At 50.3% G+C, this 16386-nt stretch overlaps 2 protein-coding genes across 5 annotated transcripts in view; one reads left to right on the plus strand and one right to left on the minus strand.

Annotated features, from left to right (window-relative positions):
- The window catches only part of PHLPP2 (PH domain and leucine rich repeat protein phosphatase 2), a 153550-nt gene that overhangs the window by 127239 nt on the left and 9925 nt on the right, over nucleotides 1-16386 (plus strand). The window lies entirely within an intron of this gene.
- MARVELD3 (MARVEL domain containing 3) overlaps nucleotides 2367-16386 on the minus strand; it is a 37322-nt gene continuing 23302 nt past the window's right edge. Inside the window, exon 5 of the transcript XR_006285133.1 lies at nucleotides 2367-2396. The gene's annotated coding sequence lies outside the window, so the exon portion shown is untranslated. The remainder of the gene's footprint in view (nucleotides 2397-16386) is intronic.

The raw sequence follows: 16386 nt of genomic DNA on the forward strand, positions 1-16386 counted from the left end.
CGACAATCATTTCGGTGAGGTCTGTCAGGGGCACCTTGAAAAGTTAATGGAGATTCAGTCCTGCCTGAAATACTGGGGGGAGGGATAGCTCAGTGGGTTGAGCATTGGCCTGCTAAACCCCAGGTTTTGAGTTCAATCCTTGAGGGGTCCATTCTGTGTGACAGTTGTTTTTGTTTCTCCTTGATGTAAAGCCACCCCCTTTGCTGATTTTAATTCCCTGTAAGCCAAACCTGTAAGCCATTTCGTCAGTCACCCCTCCCTCCGTCAGAGCAATGGCAGACCATCGTTCCGTGCCTTTTTTCCATGCAGACACCATACCATGGCAAGCATGTGCCCGCTCAGATCACTTTGGCAATTATGAGCACATTAAACACCACGCGCATTATCCAGCAGTATATGCAGCACCAGAACCTGCCAAAGCGAAACCAGGCTAGTAGCCAACGTCAGTGCGGTGATGAGAGTGATGAGGACATGGACACAGACTACTCTCAAAGCATGGGCCCTGGCAATGTGGGCATCATGGTGCTAATGGGGCAGGTTCATGCCGTGGAACGCTGATTCTGGCCCCGGGAAACAAGCACAGACTGGTGGGACCGCATAGTATTGCGGGTCTGGGATGATTCCCAGTGGCTGCGAAACTTTTCCATGTGTAAGAGCACTTTCATGGAACTTTGTGACTTGCTTTCCCCTGCCCTGAAGCACCAGAATACCAAAATGAGAGCAGCTCTCACAGTTGAGAAGCAAGTGGCAATAGCCCTGTGGAAGCTTGCAATGCCAGACAGCTACCAGTCAGTCGGGAATCAATTTGGAGTGGGCAAATATACTGTGGGGGCTGCTGTGATGCAAGTAGCCAACGCAATCAAAGATCTGCTGCTATCAAGGGTAGTGACTCTGGGAAATGTGCAGGTCATAGTGGATGGCTTTGCTGCAATGGGATTCCCTAACTGTGGTGGGGCCATAGACGGAACGCATATCCCTATCTTGGCACCGGAGCACCAAGCCAGTGAGTACATAAACCGCAAGGAGTACTTTTCAATAGTGCTTCAAGCACTGGTGGATCACAAGAGACGTTTCACCAACATCAAAGTGGGATGGCCGGGAAAGGTACATGATGCTCGCATCTTCAGGAACTCTGGTCTGTTTCAAAAGCTGCAGGAAGGGATTTACTTCCCAGACCAGAAAATAACTGCTGGGGATGTTGAAATGCCTATAGTTATTCTTGGGGACCCAGTCTACCCCTTAATGCCATGGCTCATGAAGCCATACACAGGCAGCCTGGACAGTAGTCAGGAACTGTTCAACTACAGGCTGAGCAAGTGCAGAATGGTGGTAGAATGTGCATTTGGATGTTTAAAAGCGCGCTGGCGCAGTTTACTAACTCGCTTAGACCTCAGCAAAACCAATATTTCCATTGTTATTACTGCTTGCTGTGCACTCCACAATCTCTGTGAGAGTAAAGGGGAGACGTTTATGGCAGGATGGGAGGTTGAGGCAAATTGCCTGGCTGCTGGTTACACGCAGCTAGACACCAGGGCGGTTAGAAGAGCACAAGAGGGCGCGCTGCTCATCAGACAATCTTTGAAAACCAGTTTCATGACTGGCCAGGCTACGGTGTGAAAAGTTCTGTTTGTTTCTCCTTGATGAAACTCCCCCTGCCCCTTGGTTCACTCTACTTCCCTGTAAGCTAACCACCCTCCCCTCCCCCCTTCGATCACTGCTTGCAAAGGCAATAAAGTCATTATTGCTTCACATTCATCCATTCTTTATTAATTCATCACACAAATAGGGGGATAACTGCCAAGGTAGCCTGGGAGGGGTGGGGGAGGAGGGAAGGACAAGGCCACACTGCACTTTAAAACTTAAAAACTTAAAAAATTTAAAACTTATTGAATGCCAGCCTTCTGTTGCTTGGGCAATCCTCTGGGGTGGAGTGGCTGGGTGGCCGGAGGCCCCTCACCGCATTCCTGGGCGTCTGGGTGAGGAGGCTATGGAACTTGGGGAGGAGGGCGGTTGGTTACACAGGGGCTGTAGCGGCGGTCTGTGCTCCAGCTGCCTTTCCTGCAGCTCAGCCATACCCTGGAGCACATTAGTTTGATCCTCCAACAGCCTCAGCATTGAATCCTGCCTCCTGTCATCACGCTGCCGCCACCTATCATCTTCAGCCCTCTCTTCAGCCCGCCACTTACTCTCTTCAGCCCGCCACCTCTCCTCACGTTCATGTTGTGCTTTCCTACACTCTGACATTGTCTGCCTCCATGCATACGTCTGTGCTCTGTCAGTGTGGGAGGACAGCATGAGGTCAGAGAACATTTCATTGTGACTGCATTTTTTTTGCCTTCTAATCTTCACTAGCCTCTGGGAAGGAGAAGATCCTGTGATCCTTGAAACAAATGCAGCTGGTGGAGAAAAAAAACGGGACAGTGGTATTTAAAAAGACACATTTTATAGAACAGTGGGTACACTCTTTCACGGTAAACTTGCTGTTAACATTACATACATAGCACATGTGCTTTCATTACAAGGTCGCATTTTGCCTCCCCCCACCGCGTGGCTAACAGCAGGGAACATTTCTGTTCAGCCACAGGCAAACAGCCCTGCAGGAATGGGCACCTTTGAATGTCCCCTTAAGAAAAGCACCCTATTTCAACCAGGTGACCATGAATGATATCACTCACCTGAGGAAAACACAGAGAGATAAAGAACGGATGTTTGAATGCCAGCAAACATATGCTGCAATGCTTTGTTCTGCAATGATTGCCGACTACATGCTACTGGCCTGGCGTGGTAAAGTGTCCTACCATGGTGGACGGAATAAGGCTTCCCTCCCCAGAAAACTTTTGCAAAGGCTTTGGGAGTACATCCAGGAAAGCTTTATGGAGATGTCCCTGGAGGATTTCCACTCCATCCCGAGACACGTTAACAGACTTTTCCAGTAGCTGTACTGGCCGCAAAGGCCAGGGCAAATTAATCATTAAACACGCTTGCTTTTAAACCATGTATACTATTTAAAAAGGTACACTCACCAGAGGTCTCTTCTCCACCTGGCGGGTCTGGGAGGCAGCCTTCGGTGGGTTCGGGGGGTACTGGCTCCAGCTCTAGGGTGAGAAACAGTTCCTGGCTGTCGGGAAAACTGGTTTCTCCTCTTGCTTGCTATGAGCTATCTTCAACCTCCTCCTCATCATCTTCCTCGTCCCCAAAACTTGCTTCTGTGTTGCCTCCCTCTCCATTGACGGAGTCAAAGCACAGGGTTGGGGTAGTGGTGGCTGAACCCCCTAAAATGGCATGCAGCTCATCATAGAAGCGGCATGCTTGGGACTCTGACCAGGAGCGGCCATTTGCCTCTCTGGTTTTCTGGTAGGCTTGCCTCAGCTCCTTAAGTTTCACGCAGCACTGCTTCGGGTCCCTGTTATGGCCTCTGTCCTTCATGCCCTGGGAGATTTTGACAAATGTTTTGGCATTTCGAAAACTGGAACGGAGTTCTGAGAGCACGGATTCCTCTCCCCATACAGCGATCAGATCCCGTACCTCCATTTCGGTGCATGCTGGAGCTCTTTTGCGATTCTGGGACTCCCATCATGGTCACCTCTGCTGATGAGCTCTGCATGGTCACCTCTGCTGATGAGCTCTGCACTCACCTGCAGCTTGCCACACTGGCCAAACAGGAAATGAGATTCAAAAGTTCGTGGGCCTTTTCCTGTCTACCTGGCCAGTGCATCTGAGTTGAGAATGCTGTCCAGAGCGGTCACAATGGAGTACTCTGGGATAGCTCCCGGAGGCCAATACCGTCAAATTGCGTCCACACTACCCCAAATTCGACCCAGCAAGGCCGATTTCAGTGCTAATCCCCTTGTCGGGGGTGGAGTAAAGAAATCAATTTTAAGAGCACTTTAAGTCGAAAAAAAGGGCTTCGCCATGTGGACGGGTGCAGGGTTAAATCGATTTAACGCTGCTAAATTCGACCTCAAGTCCTAGTGTAGACTAGGCCTAAAACTTCTGCTCATAATGTCAGCCCTTCAGCCTCCAGAATCTCAGAGTGAGACATCACCGCAACCTTCTATGCTGAGGGCAGATGATTTTAAGGAATCGAGCCACTCGCTAAAGACCCATAAGAAGAGGTCTGTGAGTCCCTGTAGTGAGCCCAAATCGAGACAGAAACGTTCTCCAGCTTTATCAGTCTCTTCAGTACCAATGGCATCAAAGCTGCCTAGAGTCAGTACTCAGGGCACACATAGTACCAAGCTGACAGAGGCCCAATGGGCATGGGCAGAGAAATACTGGTACTGCGAGGGTGTGACAAACAGACAGTCCACGCCAGGGAAGGCTACATCATCGAGATCACAAGCACTGATGCCGACCCCAGTGCACGTGGCGCCGACGGACCATACAACCAGGTCCATGTCTCCAACTCCCTCAGTGCAAGCTTGTTGCTGTCCAAATACAAGACAGAACAAGCTTTAAGCAAGCAAGCAGGCTGGTCTGCCTTGTCAGCTTTCCACCCTCTCTTTTATTCTCCCCCTCCTCCTGCGCATTACATACTCCAACAGATAAAAGGAATACACTGGCTTTGTTTAATATTCTTATTTACCAATTTCTATCTACCGCATTCCTTGCTCTCGGGCCTTGAGCCCAGTCCTGGGAGGCTTCCCACGGTTCATGTCCTCTGGGCGAGTTTCCAAGGTTCATGCCCTTGAGAGGAGCGGCGGTGCATAGACAATCCAGGAAGTTTTTGGAAAGCGTAGGGGACAATTTCCTGGCGCAAGTGCTAGGGGAGCCAACTAGGGGGGGCACTTTTCTTGACCTGCTGCTCACAAACCGGGTAGAATTAGTGGGGGAAGCAAAAGTGGATGGGAATCTGGGAGGCAGTGACCATGAGTTGGTTGAGTTCAGGATCCTGACGCAGGGAAGAAAGGTAAGCAGCAGGATACGGACCCTGGACTTCAGGAAAGCAGACTTCGACTCCCTCAGGGAACAGATGGCCAGGATCCCCTGGGGGACTAACATGAAGGGGAAGGGAGTCCAGGAGAGCTGGCTGTATTTCAAGGAATCCCTGTTGAGGTTACAGGGACAAACCATCCTGATGAGTCGAAAGAATAGTAAATATGGCAGGCGACCAGCTTGGCTTAATGGTGAAATCCTAGCGGATCTTAAACATAAAAAAGAAGCTTACAAGAAGTGGAAGGTTGGACATATGACCAGGGAAGAGTATAAAAATATTGCTCGGGCATGTAGGAGAGATATCAGGAGGGCCAAATCGCACCTGGAGCTGCAGCTAGCAAGAGATGTCAAGAGTAACAAGAAGGGTTTCTTCAGGTATGTTGGCAACAAGAAGAAAGCCAAGCAAAGTGTGGGCCCCTTACTGAATGAGGGAGGCAACCTAGTGACAGAGGATGTGGAAAAAGCTAATGTACTCAATGCTTTTTTTGCCTCTGTTTTCACTAACAAGGTCAGCTCCCAGACTGCTGCGCTGGGCATCACAAAATGGGGAAGAGATGGCCAGCCCTCTGTGGAGATAGAGGTGGTTAGGGACTATTTAGAAAAGCTGGACGTGCACAAGTCCATGGGGCCGGACGAGTTGCATCCGAGAGTGCTGAAGGAATTGGCAGCTGTGATTGCAGAGCCCTTGGCCATTATCTTTGAAAACTCGTGGCGAACGGGGGAAGTCCCGGATGACTGGAAAAAGGCTAATGTAGTGCCAATCTTTAAAAAAGGGAAGAAGGAGGATCCTGGGAACTACAGGCCAGTCAGCCTCACCTCAGTCCCTGGAAAAATCATGGAGCAGGTCCTCAAAGAATCAATCCTGAAGCACTTACATGAGAGGAAAGTGATCAGGAACAGTCAGCATGGATTCACCAAGGGAAGGTCATGCCTGACTAATCTAATCGCCTTTTATGATGAGATTACTGGTTCTGTGGATGAAGGGAAAGCAGTGGATGTATTGTTTCTTGACTTTAGCAAAGCTTTTGACACGGTCTCCCACAGTATTCTTGTCATCAAGTTAAGGAAGTATGGGCTGGATGAATGCACTATAAGGTGGGTAGAAAGCTGGCTAGATTGTCGGGCTCAACGGGTAGTGATCAATGGCTCCATGTCTAGTTGGCAGCCGGTGTCAAGTGGAGTGCCCCAGGGGTCGGTCCTGGGGCCGGTTTTGTTCAATATCTTCATAAATGATCTGGAGGATGGTGTGGATTGCACTCTCAGCAAATTTGCGGATGATACTAAACTGGGAGGAGTGGTAGATACGCTGGAGGGGAGGGATAGGATACAGAAGGACCTAGACAAATTGGAGGATTGGGCCAAAAGAAATCTGATGAGGTTCAATAAGGATAAGTGCAGGGTCCTGCACTTAGGATGGAAGAATCCAATGCACCGCTACAGACTAGGGACCGAATGGCTAGGCAGCAGTTCTGCGGAAAAGGACCTAGGGGTGACAGTGGACGAGAAGCTGGATATGAGTCAGCAGTGTGCCCTTGTTGCCAAGAAGGCCAATGGCATTTTGGGATGTATAAGTAGGGGCATAGCGAGCAGATCGAGGGACGTGATCGTTCCCCTCTATTCGACACTGGTGAGGCCTCATCTGGAGTACTGTGTCCAGTTTTGGGCCCCACACTACAAGAAGGATGTGGATAAATTGGAGAGAGTCCAGCGAAGGGCAACAAAAATGATTAGGGGTCTAGAGCACATGACTTATGAGGAGAGGCTGAGGGAGCTGGGATTGTTTAGTCTGCAGAAGAGAAGAATGAGGGGGGATTTGATAGCTGCTTTCAACTACCTGAAAGGGGGTTCCAAAGAGGATGGCTCTAGACTGTTCTCAATGGTAGCAGATGGCAGAACGAGGAGTAATGGTCTCAATTTGCAATGGGGGAGGTTTAGATTGGATATTAGAAAAAACTTTTTCACTAAGAGGGTGGTGAAACACTGGAATGCGTTACCTAGGGAGGTGGTAGAATCTCCTTCCTTAGAGGTTTTTAAGGTCAGGCTTGACAAAGCCCTGGCTGGGATGATTTAACTGGGAATTGGTCCTGCTTCGAGCAGGGGGTTGGACTAGATGACCTTCTGGGGTCCCTTCCAACCCTGATATTCTATGATTCTATGATTCTACACAACACTCAGGGTGTGCCCTGAATGTTGCCAAGTGCATGAACCCTGCATGAATCCTTCATCCCCTCCTTTTTTGTTTATTTGTGCTCGGCCATCTCATGGTAGCCATCAATTTGCTTTTGCAAGCCATTAACTCCCGGACAGACAATGTCATAACTCATGGAGCCTGCCAGGGCGGGTCTCGACAAAGCCTTAACAAAAAGGAAATACACTGCACACAGCAACAGCAAAAAATAAGCCCAAGAAGGTAAAGTGTAGTTGGTCGGGCCCCAGTTAGCCATGCTAGAGTACTGGGAAGAGAGGTTTGCGTAAGCAGCGAGCATCATCTCATTCCCTATTTCCTCACGGTGATGACATACTGGAATAAGGCACGTACCTAACAATTCTTCAGCTGCTACAAAATCAGATACACAAAAGTGGGTAACATTTGCTATTGAAGCCAATCTTTCCCATAGGTTATATGTCATTCGGGCCCGTAACGGAGGAGGCGCTCCCGAGTCAACCCCTACAGGAAATAGCAGGCACATAAGGCACACAATCAATACAGAATTAGCAGTGATTTGGGCGAGAATGGCCACAAACAGAGTCTCAGGAGTCTCTGGCTGTTGGTTTGCTGCCAGTCTTCGTTGAGCTGCGGCAACCAATGCTTTCACTGCTCCCCATGTCACGGGCTGGCTTGGGACGCTACGTCTCCTCCGTCTCCGTCCCGCCATTGTTGACCCGGGAGGCACCGCGTTCTCCTCCAAGGTCAGCTGAAACTCCAGTGTGGGGTTCGACAGCCCCTGGTGCCACGCCATGCAGTTTCAGTGCCGGTCGCACACACCGGGCCGGAACCCACAACGGTCCTGCAGGGAGAGACACAGCAGCATATCCCCGACTCCAGGTAATTAAAGGTACTGCGCCCAACCATTGCGGATCGGGCAGCTGACGGTAATGGACACGCGGTCTTTCCAGTACCTCGGACTTATGAAAATGCCAATCTGTGGGGGTCTGCTGATCTGTATTCAGTGTTAAATTATTTAAAGTAAACAAAAGGACATGCAATTGTTGCTGAATGTCTCCTAAGGTTCGGAGACGCAGCTCCCCTTGTTTTAATTGTTTATCAAGCAAGGTTTTTAGCGTGCGATTTGCACGTTCAACAATAGCTTGGCCTGTGGAATTATAAGGGATCCCGTGTTTGAGACGGACATCCCATTGGGCACAAAAGGTGGAGAGGGCTGTGGAGCAATAGGCTGGGGCATTATCCGTTTTTATCTGGCTCGGGCGACCCATAACAGCAAAACAGGCTAGCAAATGGTGAATAACTTAGGGAGTGGCTTCCCCACGCTGTGGGGTCGCCCAGCGGAATCCCGAATAGGTATCAATGGAAACATGTAAAAACGAATACGGGCAGAATTGTGGCACGTGAGTGACATCCATTTGCCACAGCTGATTCGCCGTGGTACTTCTGGGGTTAACGGCATAAGAAAAGGTAGGGGCAGCAGCGGCACAGTGGGGGCAGGAACGAACAATAGAACGTGCATGATCAGCAGGAATGTGAAACTGTCAGGCCAAAACAGAGGCAGACTGATGAAAAAAGGAATGGCTTTCGATGGGGTCAGAAAAAAGGGAATTTACCTGACCACGTAACGCGCGATCGGCGCGCGCATTGCCCTCAGTGAGTAGCCCAGGCAGAGGGGTATGACTGCGAATATGAGCAACAAAATCAGGGAAATTACGAGTGGTGAGGAGATACTGTAAGGACAAAAACAGGCGAAGAAGGTCCGCATCGACCTGAGGGTAATGAGGTCAAGGGGTAAATGATCATTTACCTGATAAACATAATGCGTGTCCACGATTAAATTAAAGGGACAATCAGCAAAAAATTGAAAGGCCAAAATAACAGCAGCTAGTTCCGAGCGCTGCGCGGAACACTGGGGCAGCGTAAAACGAGAATGCCAACGAGGGGGGTCACCTAATTGATAGGTGACAACACCGCAATGTGGAGAGCCATCAGTAAAAAGAGTGATAGCTGAAACAATAGGTCGAGAGCAGCTAAGACGATGTATGATTAGTGGCACCTTTTGTGTAATCACCAACCGAGGATCTTTTGGGGGTTTATAAGAGATCTCTCCCACATAATCACAAAGAGCAACCTGCCAAGCCAAGGAGGTGTGATACAAGGAATCAAATTCACTACGTGACAAGGGGAACACAATGGCAACTAAATCAGTGCCCGTGAGTTGCACTGCACGGTGGCGGGCTTTACGAACAAGGTCGGACAGGGCGTCTAAATAAGGATAAATGTTCCGAGGAGGAGTGGAAAACAAATATATCCACTCTATGATAGAGACGGCTGTGTCCGTACGAGGTACAAACAGAGCCGCAGTAGGCGTATGAGGGGTGGCAAGGAGAACCAACCGCAGGGGATGAACCTCAGTGAGTCTATCCACGAACTGCTGACTCAATACTGCATTGATCTGTCGAATGCAGGCAATGTGCTCCCCAGTGATGGCAATAACTGCGCCCGGTGCCCGAGCTCCACATAGGAGCTCAAACAACGGCTGCAGCATCGATGTGGGGAGACGGAAGTAGGGCCGAATCCAATTTAAATGACCCAAAATTTGTTGTAATTGAACGAGGGTTAGGGGTTGGGGTAGAACCACTTCCGGGCGAACAGAGGCAGCATAGGTTTGTAAAACCTTATGCCCGAGATATTGGTAGGGATAAGAGCGTTGAATTTTTTCTGATGCCACTAACAGGCCATTTTGGCCGAAAATCTGGGACAAATATTCAAGCTGTTGTGCCGTGAGTTGGGGACCGCTAAGCAAAATGTCATCCAGATAATGGTAGACCTTTAGTGTGGGGTATCGGGCACGAAAAGGGGCGAGGGCCCGATCCACAAAAAGTTGACACAAGGTTGGACTATTTTGCATTCCCTGGGGCAAGACTTTCCACTGATACCTTTGAGAGGGTCGCTGATTATTACATTCTGGCACCGTAAATGCGAATTTTTCGCAATCTTGTGGGCAAAGGGGGATTGTAAAAAAACAATCTTTTAAATCTAACACACAAAGCTGATCTTTTTGAGGAATTAAATTTGGGTTTGGCAACCCAAACTGCAAGGGGCCCATGGGTTGGATGCGTTTATTTATTTCCCTTAAATCGTGTAACAGCCTCCATGCACCAGATTTTTTCTTAATAACGAACACCGGGGTGTTCCAAGTAGTAGTGGAGCTCTCCAAGCCCTGCGCATGCAAATGTTGTTGTACAAGTGAATGAAGCGCTTTCAGCTTTTCTAGGGGGAGGGGCCACTGGTCAATCCATACGGGCTCTAAGGATTGCCATACCAATGGTAATGCGGAGGGCAAGGTGGGTGGGGGAGGGTTTGGGGCCATTATATATGAATATCGAGGGTGGTGTCCAGCTTTACAAGTAAGTCACGGCCCCAAATATTGAGGTGGACAGGGAGCACAAAAGGGCGGATCGTAGCAAGGGCACGGCCTCCTGGTTTAGAGACCGTGACCCAAGACAAACTTTGGCACCCGGGTTTGCTACCCCTGATCCCCCACAACTCTTTAGAAGGATCTGTTGGCCAACTGACCGGCCAGTCCTGATCACGAATCACCGTAACGTCAGCTCCAGTGTCCACCAGCCCTGTAAAAGGAAAATTATTTAAAAGAAGTGTTAACTGAGGTTTCGAGGGGCGGAGCGACATTGTTAGAGCAACAAATTGAGAGGACGTGTCGTGAGGCGGCGACTGAGACAGCGTCGATCCAAAGCCGCCTCCGCCCCGGGCTCGATCCTCTGCGGCTGGCACCTGATAGGGGACTAAAATCAATTGTGCAATTGACCGTCCACGCGGGAGCGACTGCGGAAGATGGGTCCACACCTGAACCTTAATAACACCAGTGTAATCGGCGTCAATGACCCCTGGGATGACAAAAAAACCCTGTTTCCCAGCGTGTGAGCGAGGGAGAACCAGACTCACAAATCCGGCAGGGAGAGGTCCCGTCACCTGTGTAGGTATGGCGCAAACCTCCCCCGGCAACTGAAAATCGGCGTCCTCCTGCATAATCAAATCAAGCCCTGCACTTCCGGCAGTCGCCGCCCTCATGGAGTCTATGGATTTTAAGGCAGAGGAACAGTTGTCTGAGTGGGGAACACCCCCGTTTGGCCCTGGGTTCGGGGCGGACCCGTCGTGCGGTTTCCCGACCCGCTACGACACTGATTAGCCCAGTGATAGCCCTTCCGACACTTGGGGCACTTCTTTGAGGGGCGGGCGGGCGCCGTCGATGAGCGGCACTCCCGCTGAAAGTCACCCTCCTTACCACAGCGATAACAACGCTTCCCCTCCTTCCCGCTTTTCCGCAGGGCGGCGGCCAGAACCCCAGCTTTATGTGCTTGTGTGCCTATGTTTTGGCACACCCGCAGCATGTCCGACAGCTCTAGAACGCTAGCGGCTTGTGCCGCCTGGAGAGCACGGCGGCAATCCTCGTTCGCATTTTCAACCGCCATTTTTAACAGAATCTCCTGAGCTGCCGCAGGGTTATCCACCTGTCGGAGGATAGCCTCCTGCAATCTGTTGGTAAAATCCATAAAGGACTCTGATGCGCCCTGATGGATACTGGCAAAGCTTTTGGTAGGCTTGCCTGAATTCGGGACCTTCCGGAAAGCATGCTGGGCGCAGGCAGAAATAATGGGGAAGACAGCCTGCTGGAGTTGAGACTGCATCTGAACGGTAGCAAATGGGCCCTCCCCTGCTAACTGCTCATAAGTGACACCTTGCGCTATATATACCTGGGCTTGGCGTTCCGCCATCTGCCGATACTCACTAAGCCAAATAACATACTGACTGGGCGTCAGCATCATGCGCAACAGTGCCTTCCAATCTTCAGGGACCCGGGTGTACCCAGTACCTAGCCCTTCAAGGAGACCACGTACATACGTGCTAGTGAGGCCGAACTCGCGAATCGCTTTCTTTACCTCTCTGATCACTGAGTAAGGCAAACTGACCCAGTTTGCAAGCTGGTTGCCCTGGCCATCATCCTGCCAGGTCACCGGGCAAACTGAGACCAGATCAGCTAATTCCTCTGCTGTAAGATCTGGGTGAGTCTTCGCTGCGTGAACCATTTGTTGCACCAGCGAAAGCCCCTGAGCAGACGCGGATGACCCCCCGGGGGGCCCCGGAGCATGGGGCCCCACGGGGGGACGGTGACCACTCACCGGCTCCAGAGGGGAAGACAAAGGAGGTGGCAGTAATTGAGGCACTGGGGGCGAAGCAAGTGGAGGGATGGCTGCAGGAGTGGACAGGGGTGGTGAGATCGGCAGCCCCTCTATTGGCGCGGGAGAGGGTCTTTCCGAGGCGACACACTGTGTCGCATCGCCAGGAGGGGGGATGGCTGCAGGAGCGGACGGGAGTGGCGAGATCACCAGCCTCTCTATTGGCGCGAGGGAGGGCCTTTCCGAGGCAACACGCTGTATCGCGTCGCGGCAGAGGTGCCAGGCATGTAAAGCCTGCACGGGCGCCCGAGGCTCTTTGTGCAATGTCTGGCCCAACCGCTCCCAGTCCGCTAGCTTAAGGGTTCCGGCTTCAGGGTACCACGGGCATTGGGCGCTCACCTCCTGTAGCAGGAGAGTGAGTTCTCGAGCGGGGCAATCATGCTGAGCCTTACGCAGCAAATACTGTAGCTCATTGCGGTGTTGCACTTGCAAAGCAGAGAGGGAGCTTCCCATACTTACCACGACGAAAAATACTCACCGGGATCCGCGAAGCGGATGAGTGACACGTCTGAAACCCTTGCCGGGCGAGGTGAGTGCTGAGGACCCCACGTTTGGGCGCCAGTTGTTGCGGTCCAAATACAAGACAGAACAAGCTTTAAGCAAGCAAGCAGGCTAGTCTGCCTTGTCAGCTTTCCACCCTCTCTTTTATTCTTTCCCTCCTCCTGCGCATTACATACTCCAACAGATAAAAGGAATACACTGGCTTTGTTTAATATTCTTATTTACCAATTTCTATCTACCGCATTCCTTGCTCTCGGGCCTTGAGCCCAGTCCTGGGGCGCTTCCCACGGTTCATGTCCGCTGGGCGAGTTTCCAAGGTTCATGCCCTTGAGAGGAGCCGTGTGTGCACTGCTCCTACACAACACTCAGGGTGTGCCCTGAATGTTGCCAAGTGCATGAACCCTGCATGAATCCTTCACAAGCTCCTCAGCACTGGCTGCCTTCAGCACTGATACCAGTACCGTCCGCACCTGTGGACTACAGGTGTGCATCAGACCTCTCAGTATCTGATGCACCCTTCTCAGTATCAGAGCCTCATTACCAAGCTTGCCAGGAGCAGTGGACGCATTGGCATCTGCATCTCCACGCCACGCACCACCACTTTCCCATTCAGAGTCAGATAGCTAGCCGGAGGAGTTGGGTTCTCACCCATTGTCACCACTCGGACCCCAGTCCCACCAGAGGTACCCCCCTGGCCCTTAACTTCCTTGGTATGGGCAACCATGGTTCCAGCCACTAGCTCCCCTCAGTAGCCAAACTGGGATCCCTGGTAAGCCCAGAGACAACAAGCCTCACAGGCACCTAGCGTGATTTACCAGCAGGCACAGAGAAGTCCCACTTCAGCGACAATGTCAAGGGCACCCGACCCTCCAGAATTCTTGGAGGAAGAATGGGAAGTGGAGGCAGAAAAGCAAGAGGCTCCTCAAATCCACCTTTCATCATCCTCACCTGACGAGTTGGTGATGCCTCCCCTGCCATCTCTGGCAGATGACTGTGTCATTCCAGGACCTAACTCAAAGAGTGGCTGAGGCCCTACAAGTGCAACTATATGAGGTGTATGAACCTCATCAAGCTGGTGGACATCTTTCACATTCTTCCACCTCTGCCAGGGTAGCTCTCCCAGGTAACAAGGCGCTCTTAGACCCTACTAGGAGCGATTCACCCATCTGCCTCCAAATTCCATCATAGTGGACATGGTCAATTCGAGTGGTTGCCAATACCAATTTAAATCTACCCTGTACGACCAAGACTGGACGTGCTTGGACCTGTTTGGCAGAAAAGCCACTCTCCAGATTTGGGGAGCCAAACTATCAGGCTTTACTAGCCAAATATGATTATCAGAACTATACAAAATTAAACTACTTTATTGAGGAGCTCCCAGATACATACAAAGACCAATTCATGGCTGTCATTAACAAAGGCCAGCTAGTGGCGAAAATGTCTCTGCAGTGCGCGTTGGACACGGCCAACACAGCAGCGCATTCAATCTCCCCCGCTATGAGAAGAGCCTCATGGTTCCATTTGTCCAGCTTCCCTAAGGAGGTCCAGACAATAGTAGAGAACCTCCCCTTCAAGAGAACAAAACTATTCGCCGAGAAGGCAGATGCATCCTTCCACATGGTAAAGGATTCTCGAGTGACTCTGAGATCCTTGGGGATATACAGGCTGGCTTACAAAAGAAAATACAGTCCTCAACCACAGGTCAAGCTGAGATCATTGCAGTATGTGCCTCAATATTCATTGCGGAGATTGTACAAGCCACAGAGAAAGAAATTGAAATTCTGTAAGCGCAAACAATCAGGGCCACAGCCACCCTTGTCTCAGCCCTCAACTTTGAAGTGACACTTTTTATGGGTTGGTCGAGGTGCCAATAGAACATTCTCCTTACAGTCTCAACCTGGGAAACCCCATTTCTCCTTTCGGAGACCGTATTTCTCCTATCCGCAGTACCGGGGAACAGATAACCTCCAACAAGTGGGTGCTGGAAATTGTCCAAGGTGGATATGACATCCACTTCTCCTCCCTTCCTCCTCCCAAACATCCTTCCCCATCCCTCTTCAGGGACCCTTCTCATGAGAGTCTACTACACCAAGAGGTGAATCATCTCCTCAACGTAGGAGCTTTTGAGCCGGTACCCACACATCTCAAGGACAAAGGCTTCTACTCTCGTTACTTTCTGATACCAAAGAAAAAGGGAGGTTGGACACCTATACTGGACCTCAAAGCACTCAATAGGTACGTCAAGGTGCAGAAATTCAAGATTGTTATGCTGTCAACGATTATCCCAGCGCTAGAAAAAGGGGGCTTGTTCTCGGCCCTCGATCTTCAAGATGCATATTTTCACATCTCTATCATACCAAAACACAGGAGTTACCTCAGGGTCACGCTAGGTCAAGACTGCTACCAGTACAGAGTACTCCCTTTCAGCCTTTCATCAGCCCCCAGCGTGTTATCCAAGGTCCTTTCGGTAGTGGCAGCCCATCTACGGTCTCAGGGTATCGTGATTTTTCCATACCTGGACGATTGTCTTCTCAGGACACGGTCCTTTGCAGAGGCCCAGTGAGTCATTCAGACGACACAAGACTTATTTCTGAGACTGGGCCTACAAATCAACGAACAAAAACCGTCCATAACACTGGTTCAAAACCTAGTGTTTATAGGAGCCGACCTTGACTCCATTCAGGCGAGGGCGCTCCTACCACATCACAGATTTCTCAGTCTCTTCTCTTTGATAGAGACAATACAATGCAACCCTCAAATCTTGGCCAGATAGTTTCTGGGGCACATGGCCACGGGCACATCAATCATTGCTCATGCCAGACTTTGCATGAGAGGCCTCCAAGCATGGTTGGGCTTGGTATACAGACCAAAGAAAGACAATATAATCAAGCTCCTGTCAGTGCCCATCATAGTCAAGCAATCCTTGAACTGGTGGAAGGACCCAATGAATGTTCGCATGGGGATCCCATTCGCTCAGTTTTCCCCATCCCTTCTTCTGACCAGTGATGCATCCCTCGTAGGCTAGGGAGCTGTCATAAATATAAAGGGAAGGGTAACAACCTTCCTGTATACAGTACTATAAAATCCCTTCTGGCCAGAGGCACAAAATCCTTTTACCTGTAAAGGGTTAAGAAGCTCAGGTAACCTGGCTGGCACCTGACCAAAAGGACCAATAAGGGGACAAGATACTTTCAAATCTGGGGGGGGGGGGGGGGAAGGTTTTGTCTGTCTGTTCTGTGTGCTTGCCAGACACAGATCAAGAAGCAAGCAATCCAACTCCATTAGAATTAGTAAGTACTAGCAAGGGAATGCGTTAGCTTATTTTTGTTTTGGTTTGTGATTTTCTCTGTGCTGAGAGGAAGGTGTATTCCTGGTTTTCTTTTTGTAACTTTAAAGTTTGGCCCAGAGGGAAATCCTGTGTGTTTTTGAATCTGATTGCCCTGTAAGATTATCTTCCATTCTAATTTTACAGACATGTTTCTTTTACCTTTTTTCTTTATAATAAAGTTCTGTTTCTTTTAGAAT

This window comes from Chelonia mydas, chromosome 12, assembly GCF_015237465.2.
Source record: "Chelonia mydas isolate rCheMyd1 chromosome 12, rCheMyd1.pri.v2, whole genome shotgun sequence".
In the NCBI taxonomy this organism is placed as follows: domain Eukaryota; kingdom Metazoa; phylum Chordata; order Testudines; family Cheloniidae; genus Chelonia; species Chelonia mydas.